This window comes from Pseudophryne corroboree (assembly GCF_028390025.1).
Source record: "Pseudophryne corroboree isolate aPseCor3 chromosome 3 unlocalized genomic scaffold, aPseCor3.hap2 SUPER_3_unloc_22, whole genome shotgun sequence".
In the NCBI taxonomy this organism is placed as follows: domain Eukaryota; kingdom Metazoa; phylum Chordata; class Amphibia; order Anura; family Myobatrachidae; genus Pseudophryne; species Pseudophryne corroboree.
The window spans coordinates 78,215-91,087 of NW_026967511.1; the positions used below are offsets into that span (position 1 = coordinate 78,215).

Consider the following 12,873-nt stretch of genomic DNA (forward strand, 5'->3'; position numbering starts at 1 on the left):
GTCCCATTCCCAGCAGTCACCTCTCCAGTCATCACCCAGACACATCCCCTGGTGTTACTGTATAATGTCCCATTCCTAGCAGTTATCTCTCCAGTCATCACCCAGACACATCCCCCGATGTTACTGTATAATACCCCATTCCCAGCAGACACCTCTTCAGTCAGCTGCTGAATGATCTTGTTGATGAGATCCAGGATCTTCTGGTCATTGTGTCTCTCATGTATCAGTGAGTGAGGTGGAGGCACTGTGATGGGGCTCTGGGTCCTGCTCAATCCCCCTGAGACACGGGCATGGCTGCTGGATGTCTCACACTCACCGGATGTCTTCCTCACTACTATGTAACCCTGCGAAATGGGGGAGACATCAATATCACTGTAAATACTGCCAGATCCCCTCACCTCCACAGTCATGTCCCTGTATTATTACTATAGATATAGGACATGACTGGGGAGGTGAGGGGATCTGAGAGTGTCACTGTGATGTCACTTATATCTATAGTAATAATAGAGGGACATGACTGGGGAGGTGAGGGGATCTTGGAGTGTCACAGTGACATCACTTTTACCTATAGTAATAATAAAGGAACATGACTGGGGAGGTGAGGGGATCTGAGAGCGTCACTGTGACGTCACCTATATCTCTAGTAATAATACAGAGACATGACTGGGGAGGGGATCTGAGAGCGTCACAGTGACATCACTTATATCTCTAGTAATAATACAGGGACATGACTTAGGAAGTGAGGGGATCCGAGAGCATCACTGTGACGTCACATATCTATAGTAATAATACAGGGACATGACTGGGGAGTTGAGGGGATTTGGGAGTATCACAGTGACATCACTTATATCTATAGTAATAATACAGGGACATGACTGGGGAGGTGAGGGTATATTGGAGTGTCATAGTGACATCACTTTTATCTATAGTAATAATACAGGGACATGACTGGGGAGGTGAGGGGATCTGGGAGTGTCACAGTAACATCACTTATATCTATAGTAATAATACAGGGACATGACTGGGGAGGTGAGGGTATATTGGAGTGTCACAGTGACATCACTTTTATCTATAGTAATAATACAGGGACATGACTGGGGAGGTGAGGGGATCTGGGAGTGTCACAGTAACATCACTTATATCTATAGTAATAATACAGGGACATGACTGGGGAGGTGAGGGTATATTGGAGTGTCACAGTGACATCACTTTTATCTATAGTAATAATACAGGGACATGACTGGGGAGGTGAGGGGATCTGGGAGTGTCACAGTAACATCACTTATATCTATAGTAATAATACAGGTACATGACTGGGGAGGTGAGGGGATCTGGGGTGTCACTGTGACATCACTTATATCTATAGTAATAATACAGGGACATGACTGGGGAAGTGAGGGGATCTGGGAGTGTCACAGTGACATCACTTATATCTATAGTAATAATACAGGGACATGACTGGGGAGGGGAGGGGATCTGGGAGTGTCACAGTGACATCACTTATATCTATAGTAATAATACAGGGACATGACTGGGGAGGTGAGGGTATATTGGAGAGTCACAGGGACATCACTTTTATCTATAGTAATAATACAGGGACATGACTGGGGAGGTGAGGGGATCTGGGAGTGTCACAGTAACATCACTTATATCTATAGTAATAATACAAGTACATGACTGGGGAGGTGAGGGGATCTGGGGTGTCACTGTGACATCACTTATATCTATAGTAATAATACAGGGACATGACTGGGGAGGGGAGGGGATCTAGGAGTGTCACAGTGACATCACTTATATCTGTAATAATACAGGGACATGACTGGGGAGGTGAGGTGATCTGGGAGTGTCACAGTGACATCACTTTTATCTATAGTAATAATACATGGACAAGACTGGGGAGGTGAGGGGATCTTGGAGTGTCACAGTGACATTACTTATATCTATAGTAATAATACAGAGACATGACTGGGGAGGTGAGGGGATCTGGGAGCGTCACAGTGACATCACTTATATCTATAGCAATAATACAGAGACATGACTGGGAAGGTGAGGGTATCAGAGTGTCACTGTGACGTCACTTATATCTATAGTAATAATACAGAGACATGACTGGGGAGGTGAGAAGGTCTGGGAGTGTCACAGTGACCTCACTTATATCTATAGTAATAATACAGGAACATGACTAGGGAGGTGAGGGGATCTGCGAGTGACATCACTTATATCTATAGTAATAATACAGGGACATGACTGGGGAGGTGAGGGGATCTGGGAGTGTCACAGTGACATCACTTATATCTATAGTAATAATACAGGGACATGACTGGGGAGGTGAGGGGATCTGGGAGCATGATAGGATGATAGGAGACAGATAGGTCACATGCCCTGAGATAAGAAGGATACAGCAGGAGAGGGGGACTATGGGATGCAGGCTAGGGTCAGCAGGGTAGGGGTGCTATGGGGGCAGGCATGGGGCTGCAGGGGAGAGGGGTTATGGGAGGCAGGCAGGGGCAGAAGGGGCTCGCTGTGTATACTGCCCCCTATGTGTGTACACCGCCCCTAGCGTGTATATATCGTCCCCCCTACGTGTATATACCGCCCCATATGTGTGTATATACTGCCCCCTATGTGTGTATATACTGCCCCGTGTGTGTATAGCGCCCCCTATGTGTGTATACCTCCCCCTATGTGTGTATACCGCCCCCTATGTGTGTATACCGCCCCCTATGTGTGTATACCGCCCCCCTATGTGTGTATACCGCCCCCCTATGTGTGTATACCGCCCCCTATGTGTGTATACCGCCCCCTATGTGTATATACTGCCCCCTATGTGTGTATACCGCCCCCTATGTGTATATCCCGCCCCCTATGTGTATATACCGCCCCCTATGTGTGTATACCGCCCCCCTATGTGTGTGTATACCGCCCCCTATGTGTGTATATACTGCCCCCTTTGTGTGTATATACTGCCCCGTGTGTGTATAGCGCCCCCTATGTGTGTATAGCGCCCCCCTATGTGTGTATACCGCTCCCTATGTGTGTATAGCACCCCCTGTGTGTGTATAGCGCCCCCCATGTGTGTATAGCGCCCCCTATGTGTGTATATACTACCCCGTGTGTATAGCGCCCCCTATGTGTGTATACCTCCCCCTATGTGTATATACCGCCCCCTATGTGTGTATACCGAACCCTATGTGTGTATACTGCCCCCTATGTGTATATACTGCCCCCTATGTGTATATACTGCCCCTATGTGTGTATACCGCCCCCTATGTGTGTATACCGCCCCCTATGTGTGTATACCGCCCCCTATGTGTGTATACTACCCCCTATGTGTATATACTGCCCCCTATGTGTATACCGCCCCACTATGTGTGTATATACTGCCCCCTATGTGTGTATATACTGCCCCCTATGTGTGTATATACTGCCCCGTGTGTGTGTATAGCGCCCCCTATGTGTGTATACCTCCCTCTATGTGTGTATACCGCCCCTATATGTGTATACCGCCCCATGTGTATATACCGCCCCCTATGTGTGTATACCGCCCCCTATGTGTATATACCGCCACCTATGTGTATATACCGCCCCCTATGTGTGTATACCGCCCCCTATGTGTGTATACCGCCCCCTATGTGTGTATACCGCCCCCCTATGTGTGTATATACCGCCCCCTATGTGTGTATATACTGCCCCCTATGTGTGTATATACCGCCCCGTGTGTGTATACCGCCCCCTATGTGTGTATAGCGCCCCCTATGTGTGTATACCGCTCCCTGTGTGTGTACAGCGCCCCCCATGTGTGTATAGCGCCCCCTATGTGTGTATATACTGCCCCGTGTGTATAGCGCCCCCTATGTGTGTATACCTCCCCCTACGTGTATATACCGCCTCCTATGTGTGTATACCGCCCCCTATGTGTGTATACCGCCCCATATGTGTGTATACTGCCCCCTATGTGTATATACTGCTCCCTATGTGTGTATACCACCCCCTATGTGTATATACCGCCCCCTATGTGTGTATACCGCCCCCTATGTGTATATACTGCCCCCTATGTGTGTATATACCGCCCCCTATGTGTGTATATACTGCCCCCTATGTGTGTATATACTGCCCCGTGTGTGTATACCGCCCCCTATGTGTGTATAGCGCCCCCCTATGTGTGTATACCGCTCCCTATAGCACCCCCTATGTGTGTATAGCACCCCCCATGTGTGTATACCGCCCCCTATGTGTGTATACCGCCCCCTATGTGTGTATACCTCCCCCTATGTGTGTATACCGCCCCCTATGTGTGTATACCGCCTTCTATGTGTGTATACCGCCTTCTATGTGTGTATAGCGCCCCCTATGTGTGTATACCGCCCCCCTATGTGTGTATACCTTCCCCTATGTGTGTACACCGTCCCCCTATATGTGTATACCGCCCCTATATGTGTATACCGCCCCCTATGTGTGTATACCGCCCCCTATGTGTATATACCGCCCCCTATGTGTGTATACCTCCCCCTATATGTGTATACCTCCCCGTATGTGTGTATACCCCCTATGTGTGTATACCGCTCCCTATGTGTGTATACCGCCCCCTGCGTATACCTCCCCCTATGTGTGTATACCGCCCCCTATGTGTATATACCGCCCCCTATGTGTATATACCGCCCCCTATGTGTGTATACCGCCCCCCTATGTGTGTATATACCGCCCCCTATGTGTGTATAGAGCCCCCTATGTGTGTATAGCGCCCCCTATGTGTGTATAGCGCCCCCTATGTGTGCATAGCGCCCCCTATGTGTGTATACCGCCCCCTATGTGTGTATAGCGCCCCCTATGTGTGTATAGCGCCCCCTATGTGTGTATACCGCTCCCTATGTGTGTATAGCGCCCCCCATGTGTGTATAGCGCCCCCTATGTGTGTATACCGCCCCCTATGTGTGTATACCGCCCCCTATGTGTGTATATCGCACCCTATGTGTGTATACCGCCCCCTATGTGTGTATACCGCCCCCAATGTGTGTGTAGCGCCCCCTATGTGTGTATATACTGCCACGTGTGTATAGCGCCCCCTATGTGTGTATACCTCCCCCTATGTGTATATACCGCCCCCTATGTGTGTATACCGCCCCCTGTGTGTATACCGCCCCCTATGTGTGTATACTGCCCCCTGTGTGTATACCGCCCCCTATGTGTATATACCGCCCCCTATGTGTATATACCGCCCCCTATGTGTGTATACCGCCCCCTATGTGTGTATACCGCCCCCCTATGTGTGTATACCGCCCCCCTATGTGTGTATATACCGCCCCCTATGTGTGTATATACTGCCCGCTATGTGTGTATATACTGCCGCGTGTGTGTATACCGCCCCCTATGTGTGTATAGCGCCCCCCTATGTGTGTATACCGCTCCCTATAGCACCCCCTATGTGTGTATAGCACCCCCCATGTGTGTATACCGCCCCCTATGTGTGTATACCGCCCCCTATGTGTGTATACCTCCCCCTATGTGTGTATACCGCCTCCTATGTGTGTATAGCGCCCCCCATGTGTGTATACCGCCCCCCTATGTGTGTATACCTCCCCCTATGTGTGTATACCGTCCCCCTATGTGTGAATACCGCCCCCTATGTGTGTATACCGTCCCCCTATATGTGTATACCGCCCCCTATGTGTGTATACCGCCCCAATGTGTAAATACCGCCCCAATGTGTAAATACCGCCCCCTATGTGTGTATACCGCCCCCTATGTGTGTATACCGCCCCCTATGTGTGTATACCGCCCCCTATGTGTGTATATACTGCCCGCTAAGTGTGTATATACTGCCCCGTGTGTGTATACCGCCCCCTATGTGTGTATAGCGCCTCCCTTTGTGTGTATACCGCTCCCTATAGCACCCCCTATGTGTGTATACCTCCCCGTGTGTGTATACCGCCCCCTATGTGTGTATACCGCCCCATGTGTATATACCGCCGCCTATGTGTGTATACCGCCCCCTATGTGTATATACTGCCCTCTATGTGTGTATACCGCCCCCTATGTGTATATACCGCCCCCTATGTGTGTATACCACCCCCTATGTGTGTATACCGCCCCCCCTATGTGTGTATATACCGCCCCCTATGTGTGTATATACTGCCCCCTATGTGTGTATATACCGCCCCGTGTGTGTATACCACCCCCTATGTGTGTATAGCGCCCCCCTATGTGTGTATACCGCTCCCTATGTGTGTATAGCACCCCGTGTGTGTATAGCGCCCCCCATGTGTGTATAGCGCCCCCTATGTGTGTATATACTGCCCCGTGTGTATAGCGCCCGCTATGTGTGTATACCTCCCCCTATGTGTATATACCGCCCCCTATGTGTGTATACCGCCCCCTAAGTGTGTATACCGCCCCCTATGTGTATATACTGCCCCCTATGTGTGTATACCGCCCCCTATGTGTATATACCGCTCCCTATGTGTGTATACCGCCCCCTATGTGTGTATACCGCCCCCCTATGTGTGTATATACCGCCCCCTATGTGTGTATACACTTCCCCCTATGTGTGTATATACTGCCCCGTGTGTGTATACCGCACCCTATGTGTGTATAGCGCCCCCCTATGTGTGTATACCGCTCCCTATAGCACCCCCTATGTGTGTATAGCACCCCCCATGTGTGTATACCGCCCCCTAAGTGTGTATACCGCCCCCTATGTGTGTATACCTCCCCCTATGTGTGTATACCGCCCGCTATGTGTGTATATCGCCTTCTATGTGTGTATAGCGCCCCCTATGTGTGTATACCGCCCCCCCAATGTGTGTATACCTCCCCCTATGTATGTATACCGTCCCCCTATGTGTGTACACCGCCCCTCTATGTGTGTATACCGCCCCTATGTGTGTATACCGCCCCCTGTGTGTATATACCGCCCCCTATGTGTGTATACCTCCCCTTATGTGTGTATACCGCCCCCTATGTGTGTATACCTCCCCCTATGTGTGTATACCCCCTATGTGTGTATACCGCCCCCTATGTGTATATACCGCCCCCTATGTGTGTATACCGCCCCCTATGTGTATATACTGCCCCCTATGTGTGTATTCCGCCCCCTATGTGTGTATACCTCCCCCTATGTGTGTATACCTCAACCTATGTGTGTATACCGCCCCCTATGTGTGTATACCTCCCCCTATGTGTGTATACCGCCCCCTATGTGTATATACCGCCCCCTATGTATGTATATACCGCCCCCTATGTGTGTATATACTGCCCCTTATGTGTGTATATACTGCCCCGTGTGTGTATACCGCCCCCCTATGTGTGTATAGCGCCCCCTATGTGTGTATACCGCTCCCTATGTGTGTATAGCACCCCCTGTATGTGTATAGCGCCCCCATGTGTGTGTATACTGCCCCGTGTGTATAGCGCCCCCTATGTGTGTATACCTCCCCCTATGTGTGTATACCGCCCCCTGTGTGTGTACTGCCCAATATGTGTATATACTGCCCCCTATGTGTATATACTGCCCCCTATGTGTGTATACCACCCGCTATGTATGTATACCGCCCCCTATGTGTGTATACCGCCCCCCTATGTGTGTATACCTCCCCCTATGTGTGTATACCGTCCCCCTATGTGTGTATACCTCCCCCTATGTGTGTATACCCCCTATGTGTATATACCGCCCCCTATGTGTATATACTGCCCCCTATGTGTGTATACCGCCCCCTATGTGTATATACCGCCCCCTATGTGTGTATACCGCCCCCCTATGTGTGTATACCGCCCCCCTATGTGTGTATATACCGCCCCCTATGTGTGTATATACTGCCCGCTATGTGTGTATATACTGCCCCGTGTGTGTATACCGCCCCTATGTGTGTATAGCGCCCCCCTATGTGTGTATACCGCTCCCTATAGCACCCCCTATGTGTGTATAGCACCCCCCATGTGTGTATACCGCCCCCTGTGTGTATACCAACCCATATGTGTGTATACCGCCTCCTATGTGTGTATAGCGCCCCCCATGTGTGTATACCGCCCCCCTATGTGTGTATACCTCCCCCTATGTGTGTATACCGTCCCCCTATGTGTGAATACCGCCCCCTATGTGTGTATACCGTCCCCCTATATGTGTATACCGCCCCCTATGTGTGTATACCGCCCCAATGTGTAAATACCGCCCCAATGTGTAAATACTGCCCCCTATGTGTATATACCGCCCCCTATGTGTGTATACCGCCTCCTATGTGTGTATACCGCCCCCCTATGTGTGTATATACCGGCCCCTATGTGTGTATATACTGCCCGCTATGTGTGTATATACTGCCCCGTGTGTGTATACCGCCCCCTATGTGTGTAAAGCGCCCCCCTATGTGTGTATACCGCTCCCTATAGCACCCCCTATGTGTGTATACCTCCCCCTATGTGTGCATACCGCCCCCTATGTGTGTATACCGCCCCATGTGTATATACCGCCCCCTATGTGTGTATACCGCCCCCTATGTGTATATACTGCCCTCTATGTGTGTATACCGCCCCCTATGTGTATATACCGCCCCCTATGTGTGTATACCACCCCCTATGTGTGTATACCGCCCCCCTATGTGTGTATATACCGCCCCCCTATGTGTGTATATACCTCCCCCTATGTGTGTATATACTGCCCCCTATGTGTGTATATACCGCCCCGTGTGTGTATACCTCCCCCTATGTGTGTATACCCCCTATGTGTGTATACCGCCCCCTATGTGTATATACCGCCCCCTATGTGTGTATACCGCCCCCTATGTGTATATACTGCCCCCTATGTGTGTATTCCGCCCCCTATGTGTGTATACCTCCCCCTATGTGTGTATACCTCAACCTATGTGTGTATACCGCCCCTATGTGTGTATACCTCCCCCTATGTGTGTATACCGCCCCTATGTGTATATACCGCCCCCTATGTGTATATACCGCCCCCCTATGTGTGTATATACCGCCCCCTATGTATGTATATACCGCCCCCTATGTGTGTATATACTGCCCCTTATGTGTGTATATACTGCCCCGTGTGTGTATACCGCCCCACTATGTGTGTATAGCGCCCCCTATGTGTGTATACCGCTCCCTATGTGTGTATAGCACCCCCTGTGTGTGTATAGCGCCCCCATGTGTGTGTATACTGCCCCGTGTGTATAGCGCCCCCTATGTGTGTATACCTCCCCCTATGTGTGTATACCGCCCCCTGTGTGTGTGTACTGCCCAATATGTGTATATACTGCCCCCTATGTGTATATACTGCCCCCTATGTGTGTATACCACCCGCTATGTATGTATACCGCCCCCTATGTGTGTATACCGCCCCCCTATGTGTGTATACCTCCCCCTATGTGTGTATACCTCCCCCTATGTGTGTATACCGTCCCCCTATGTGTGTATACCTCCCCCTATGTGTGTATACCCCCTATGTGTATATACCGCCCCCTATGTGTATATACTGCCCCCATGTGTGTATACCGCCCCCTATGTGTATACCGCCCCCTATGTGTGTATACCGCCCCCTATGTGTGTATACCGCCCCCCTATGTGTGTATACCGCCCCCCTATGTGTGTATATACCGCCCCCTATGTGTGTATATACTGCCCGCTATGTGTGTATATACTGCCCCGTGTGTATACCGCCCCCTATGTGTGTATAGCGCCCCCTATGTGTGTATACCGCTCCCTATAGCACCCCCTATGTGTGTATAGCACCCCCCATGTGTGTATACCGCCCCCTATGTGTGTATACCGCCCCCTATGTGTGTATACCTCCCCCTATGTGTGTATACCGCCTCCTATGTGTGTATAGCGCCCCCCATGTGTGTATAGCGCCCCCCATGTGTGTATACCGCCCCCCTATGTGTGTATACCGCCCCCTATGTGTGTATACCGCCCCCTATGTGTGTATACCGCCCCCTATGTGTATATACCGCCCCCTATGTGTGTATACCGCCCCCTATGTGTGTATACCGCCTTCTATGTGTGTATAGCGCCCCCTATGTGTGTATACCGCCCCCCCAATGTGTGTATACCTCCCCCTATGTATGTATACCGTCCCCCTATGTGTGTATACCGCCCCTATGTGTGTATACCGCCCCCTATGTGTGTATATACCGCCCCCTATGTGTGTATACCTCCCCTTATGTGTGTATACCTCCCCCTATGTGTGTATACCCCCTATGTGTGTTTACCGCCCCCTATGTGTATATACCGCCCCCTATGTGTGTATACCGCCCCCTATGTGTATATACTGCCCCCTATGTGTGTATTCCGCCCCCTATGTGTGTATACCTCCCCCTATGTGTGTATACCGCCCCCTATGTGTGTATACCGCCCCCTATGTGTGTATACCGCCCCCCTATGTGTGTATATACCGCCCCCTATGTGTGTATATACCGCCCCCTATGTGTGTATATACTGCCCCCTATGTGTGTATATACTGCCCCGTGTGTGTATACCGCCCCCTATGTGTGTATAGCGCCCCCTATGTGTGTATACCGCTCCCTATGTGTGTATAGCACCCCCTGTGTGTGTATAGCGCCCCCATGTGTGTATATACTGCCCCGTGTGTATAGCGCCCAATATGTGTGTATATCTCCCCCTATGTGTGTATACCGCCCCCTTTGTGTGTATACTGCCCCCTATGTGTATATACTGCCCCCTATGTGTATATACTGCCCCCTATGTGTATATACCGCCCCCTATGTATGTATACCGCCCCCTATGTGTGTATACCGCCCCCCTATGTGTGTATACCTCCCCCTATGTGTGTATACCGTCCCCCTATGTGTGTATACCTCCCCCTATGTGTGTATACCCCCTATGTGTATATACCGCCCCCTATGTGTATATACTGCCCCCTATGTGTGTATACCGCCCCCTATGTGTATATACCGCCCCCTATGTGTGTATACCGCCCCCTATGTGTATATACCGCCCCCTATGTGTGTATACCGCCCCCTATGTGTGTATACCTCCCCCTATGTGTGTATACCACCCCCTATGTGTGTATACCGCCCCCCTATGTGTGTATATACCGCCCCCTATGTGTGTATATACTGCCCCCTATGTGTGTATATACTGCCCCGTGTGTGTATACCGCCCCCTATGTGTGTATAGCGCCCCCTATGTGTGTATACCGCTCCCTATGTGTGTACACCACCCCCTATGTGTGTATAGCACCCCCTGTATGTGTATAGCGCCCCCCATGTGTGCATAGCGCCCCCTATGTGTGTATATACTGCCCCGTGTGTATAGCGCCCCCTATGTGTGTATACCTCCCCCTATGTGTATATACCGCCCCCTATGTGTGTATACCGCCCCCTATGTGTGTATACCGCCCCCTATGTGTGTATACCGCCCCCTATGTGTGTATACTGCCCCCTATGTGTATATACCGCCCCATATGTGTGTATAGCGCCCCCCCTATGTGTATACCGCCCCCTATGTGTGTATACAGCCCCCTATATGTGTATACCTCCCCCTATGTGTATACTGCCTCCTATGTGTATACTGCCTCCTATGTGTGTATAGCGCCCCCCATGTGTGTATACCGCCCCCTATGTGTGTATACCGCCCCCTATGTGTATATACCGCCCCCTATGTGTGTATACCGCCCCCCTATGTGTGTATATACCGCCCCCTATGTGTGTATAGCGCCCCCTATGTGTGTATAGCACCCCCTATGTGTGTATAGCACCCCCTATGTGTGTATAGCACCCCCTGTGTGTGTATAGCGCCCCCCATGTGTGTATAGCACCCCCTATGTGTGTATATACTGCCCCGTGTGTATAGCGCCCCCTATGTGTGTATACCTCCCCCTATGTGTATATACCGCCCCCTATGTGTGTATACCGCCCCCTATGTGTGTATACCGCCCCCTATGTGTGTATACCGCCCCCTATGTGTGTATACCGCCCCCTATGTGTATATACCGCCCCCTATGTGTGTATACCACCCCCTATGTGTGTATACCGCCCCCCTATGTGTGTATATACCGCCCCCTATGTGTGTATATACTGCCCGCTGTGTGTATATACTGCCCCGTGTGTGTATACCGCCCCCCTATGTGTGTATACCGCTCCCTATGGCACCCCCTATGTGTGTATAGCACCCCCCATGTGTGTATACCGCCCCCTATGTGTGTATACCGCCCCCTATGTGTGTATACCTCCCCCTATGTGTGTATAGCGCCCCCCCATGTGTATACCGCCCCCCTATGTGTGTATACCTCCCCCTATTTGTGTATACCGTCCCCCTATGTGTGAATACCGCCCCCTATGTGTGTATACCGTCCCCCTTAATGTGTATACCGCCCCCTATGTGTGTATACCGCCCCCAATGTGTAAATACTGCCCCCTGTGTGTGTATACCGCCCCCTATGTGTATATACCGCCCCCTATGTGTGTATACCGCCCCCCTATGTGTGTATATACCGCCCCCTATGTGTGTATATACTGCCCGCTATGTGTGTATATACTGCCCCGTGTGTATATACTGCCCCGTGTGTGTATACCGCCCCCTATGTGTGTATACCGCCCCCTATGTGTGTATACCGTCCCCCTATATGTGTATACCGCCCCCAATGTGTATATACTGCCCCCTATGTGTGTATACCGCCCCCTATGTGTGTATACCGCCCCCTATGTGTGTATACCGCCCCCTATGTGTGTATACCGCCCCCTATGTTTATATACTGCCCCCTATGTGTATATACCGCCCCATATGTGTGTATAGCGCCCCCCCTATGTGTATACCGCCCCCTATGTGTGTATACAGCCCCCTATATGTGTATACCTCCCCCTATGTGTATACTGCCTCCTATGTGTATACTGCCTCCTATGTGTGTATAGCGCCCCCCATGTG

At 50.8% G+C, this 12,873-nt stretch overlaps 1 protein-coding gene across 1 annotated transcript in view; it reads right to left on the minus strand.

The window, feature by feature from the left end:
- The window catches only part of LOC134983725 (zinc finger protein ZFP2-like), an 80,466-nt gene that overhangs the window by 53,395 nt on the left and 14,198 nt on the right, over positions 1 to 12,873 (minus strand). The window contains exon 2 of the mRNA XM_063949371.1: positions 153 to 344. The gene's annotated coding sequence lies outside the window, so the exon portion shown is untranslated. The remainder of the gene's footprint in view (positions 1 to 152; positions 345 to 12,873) is intronic.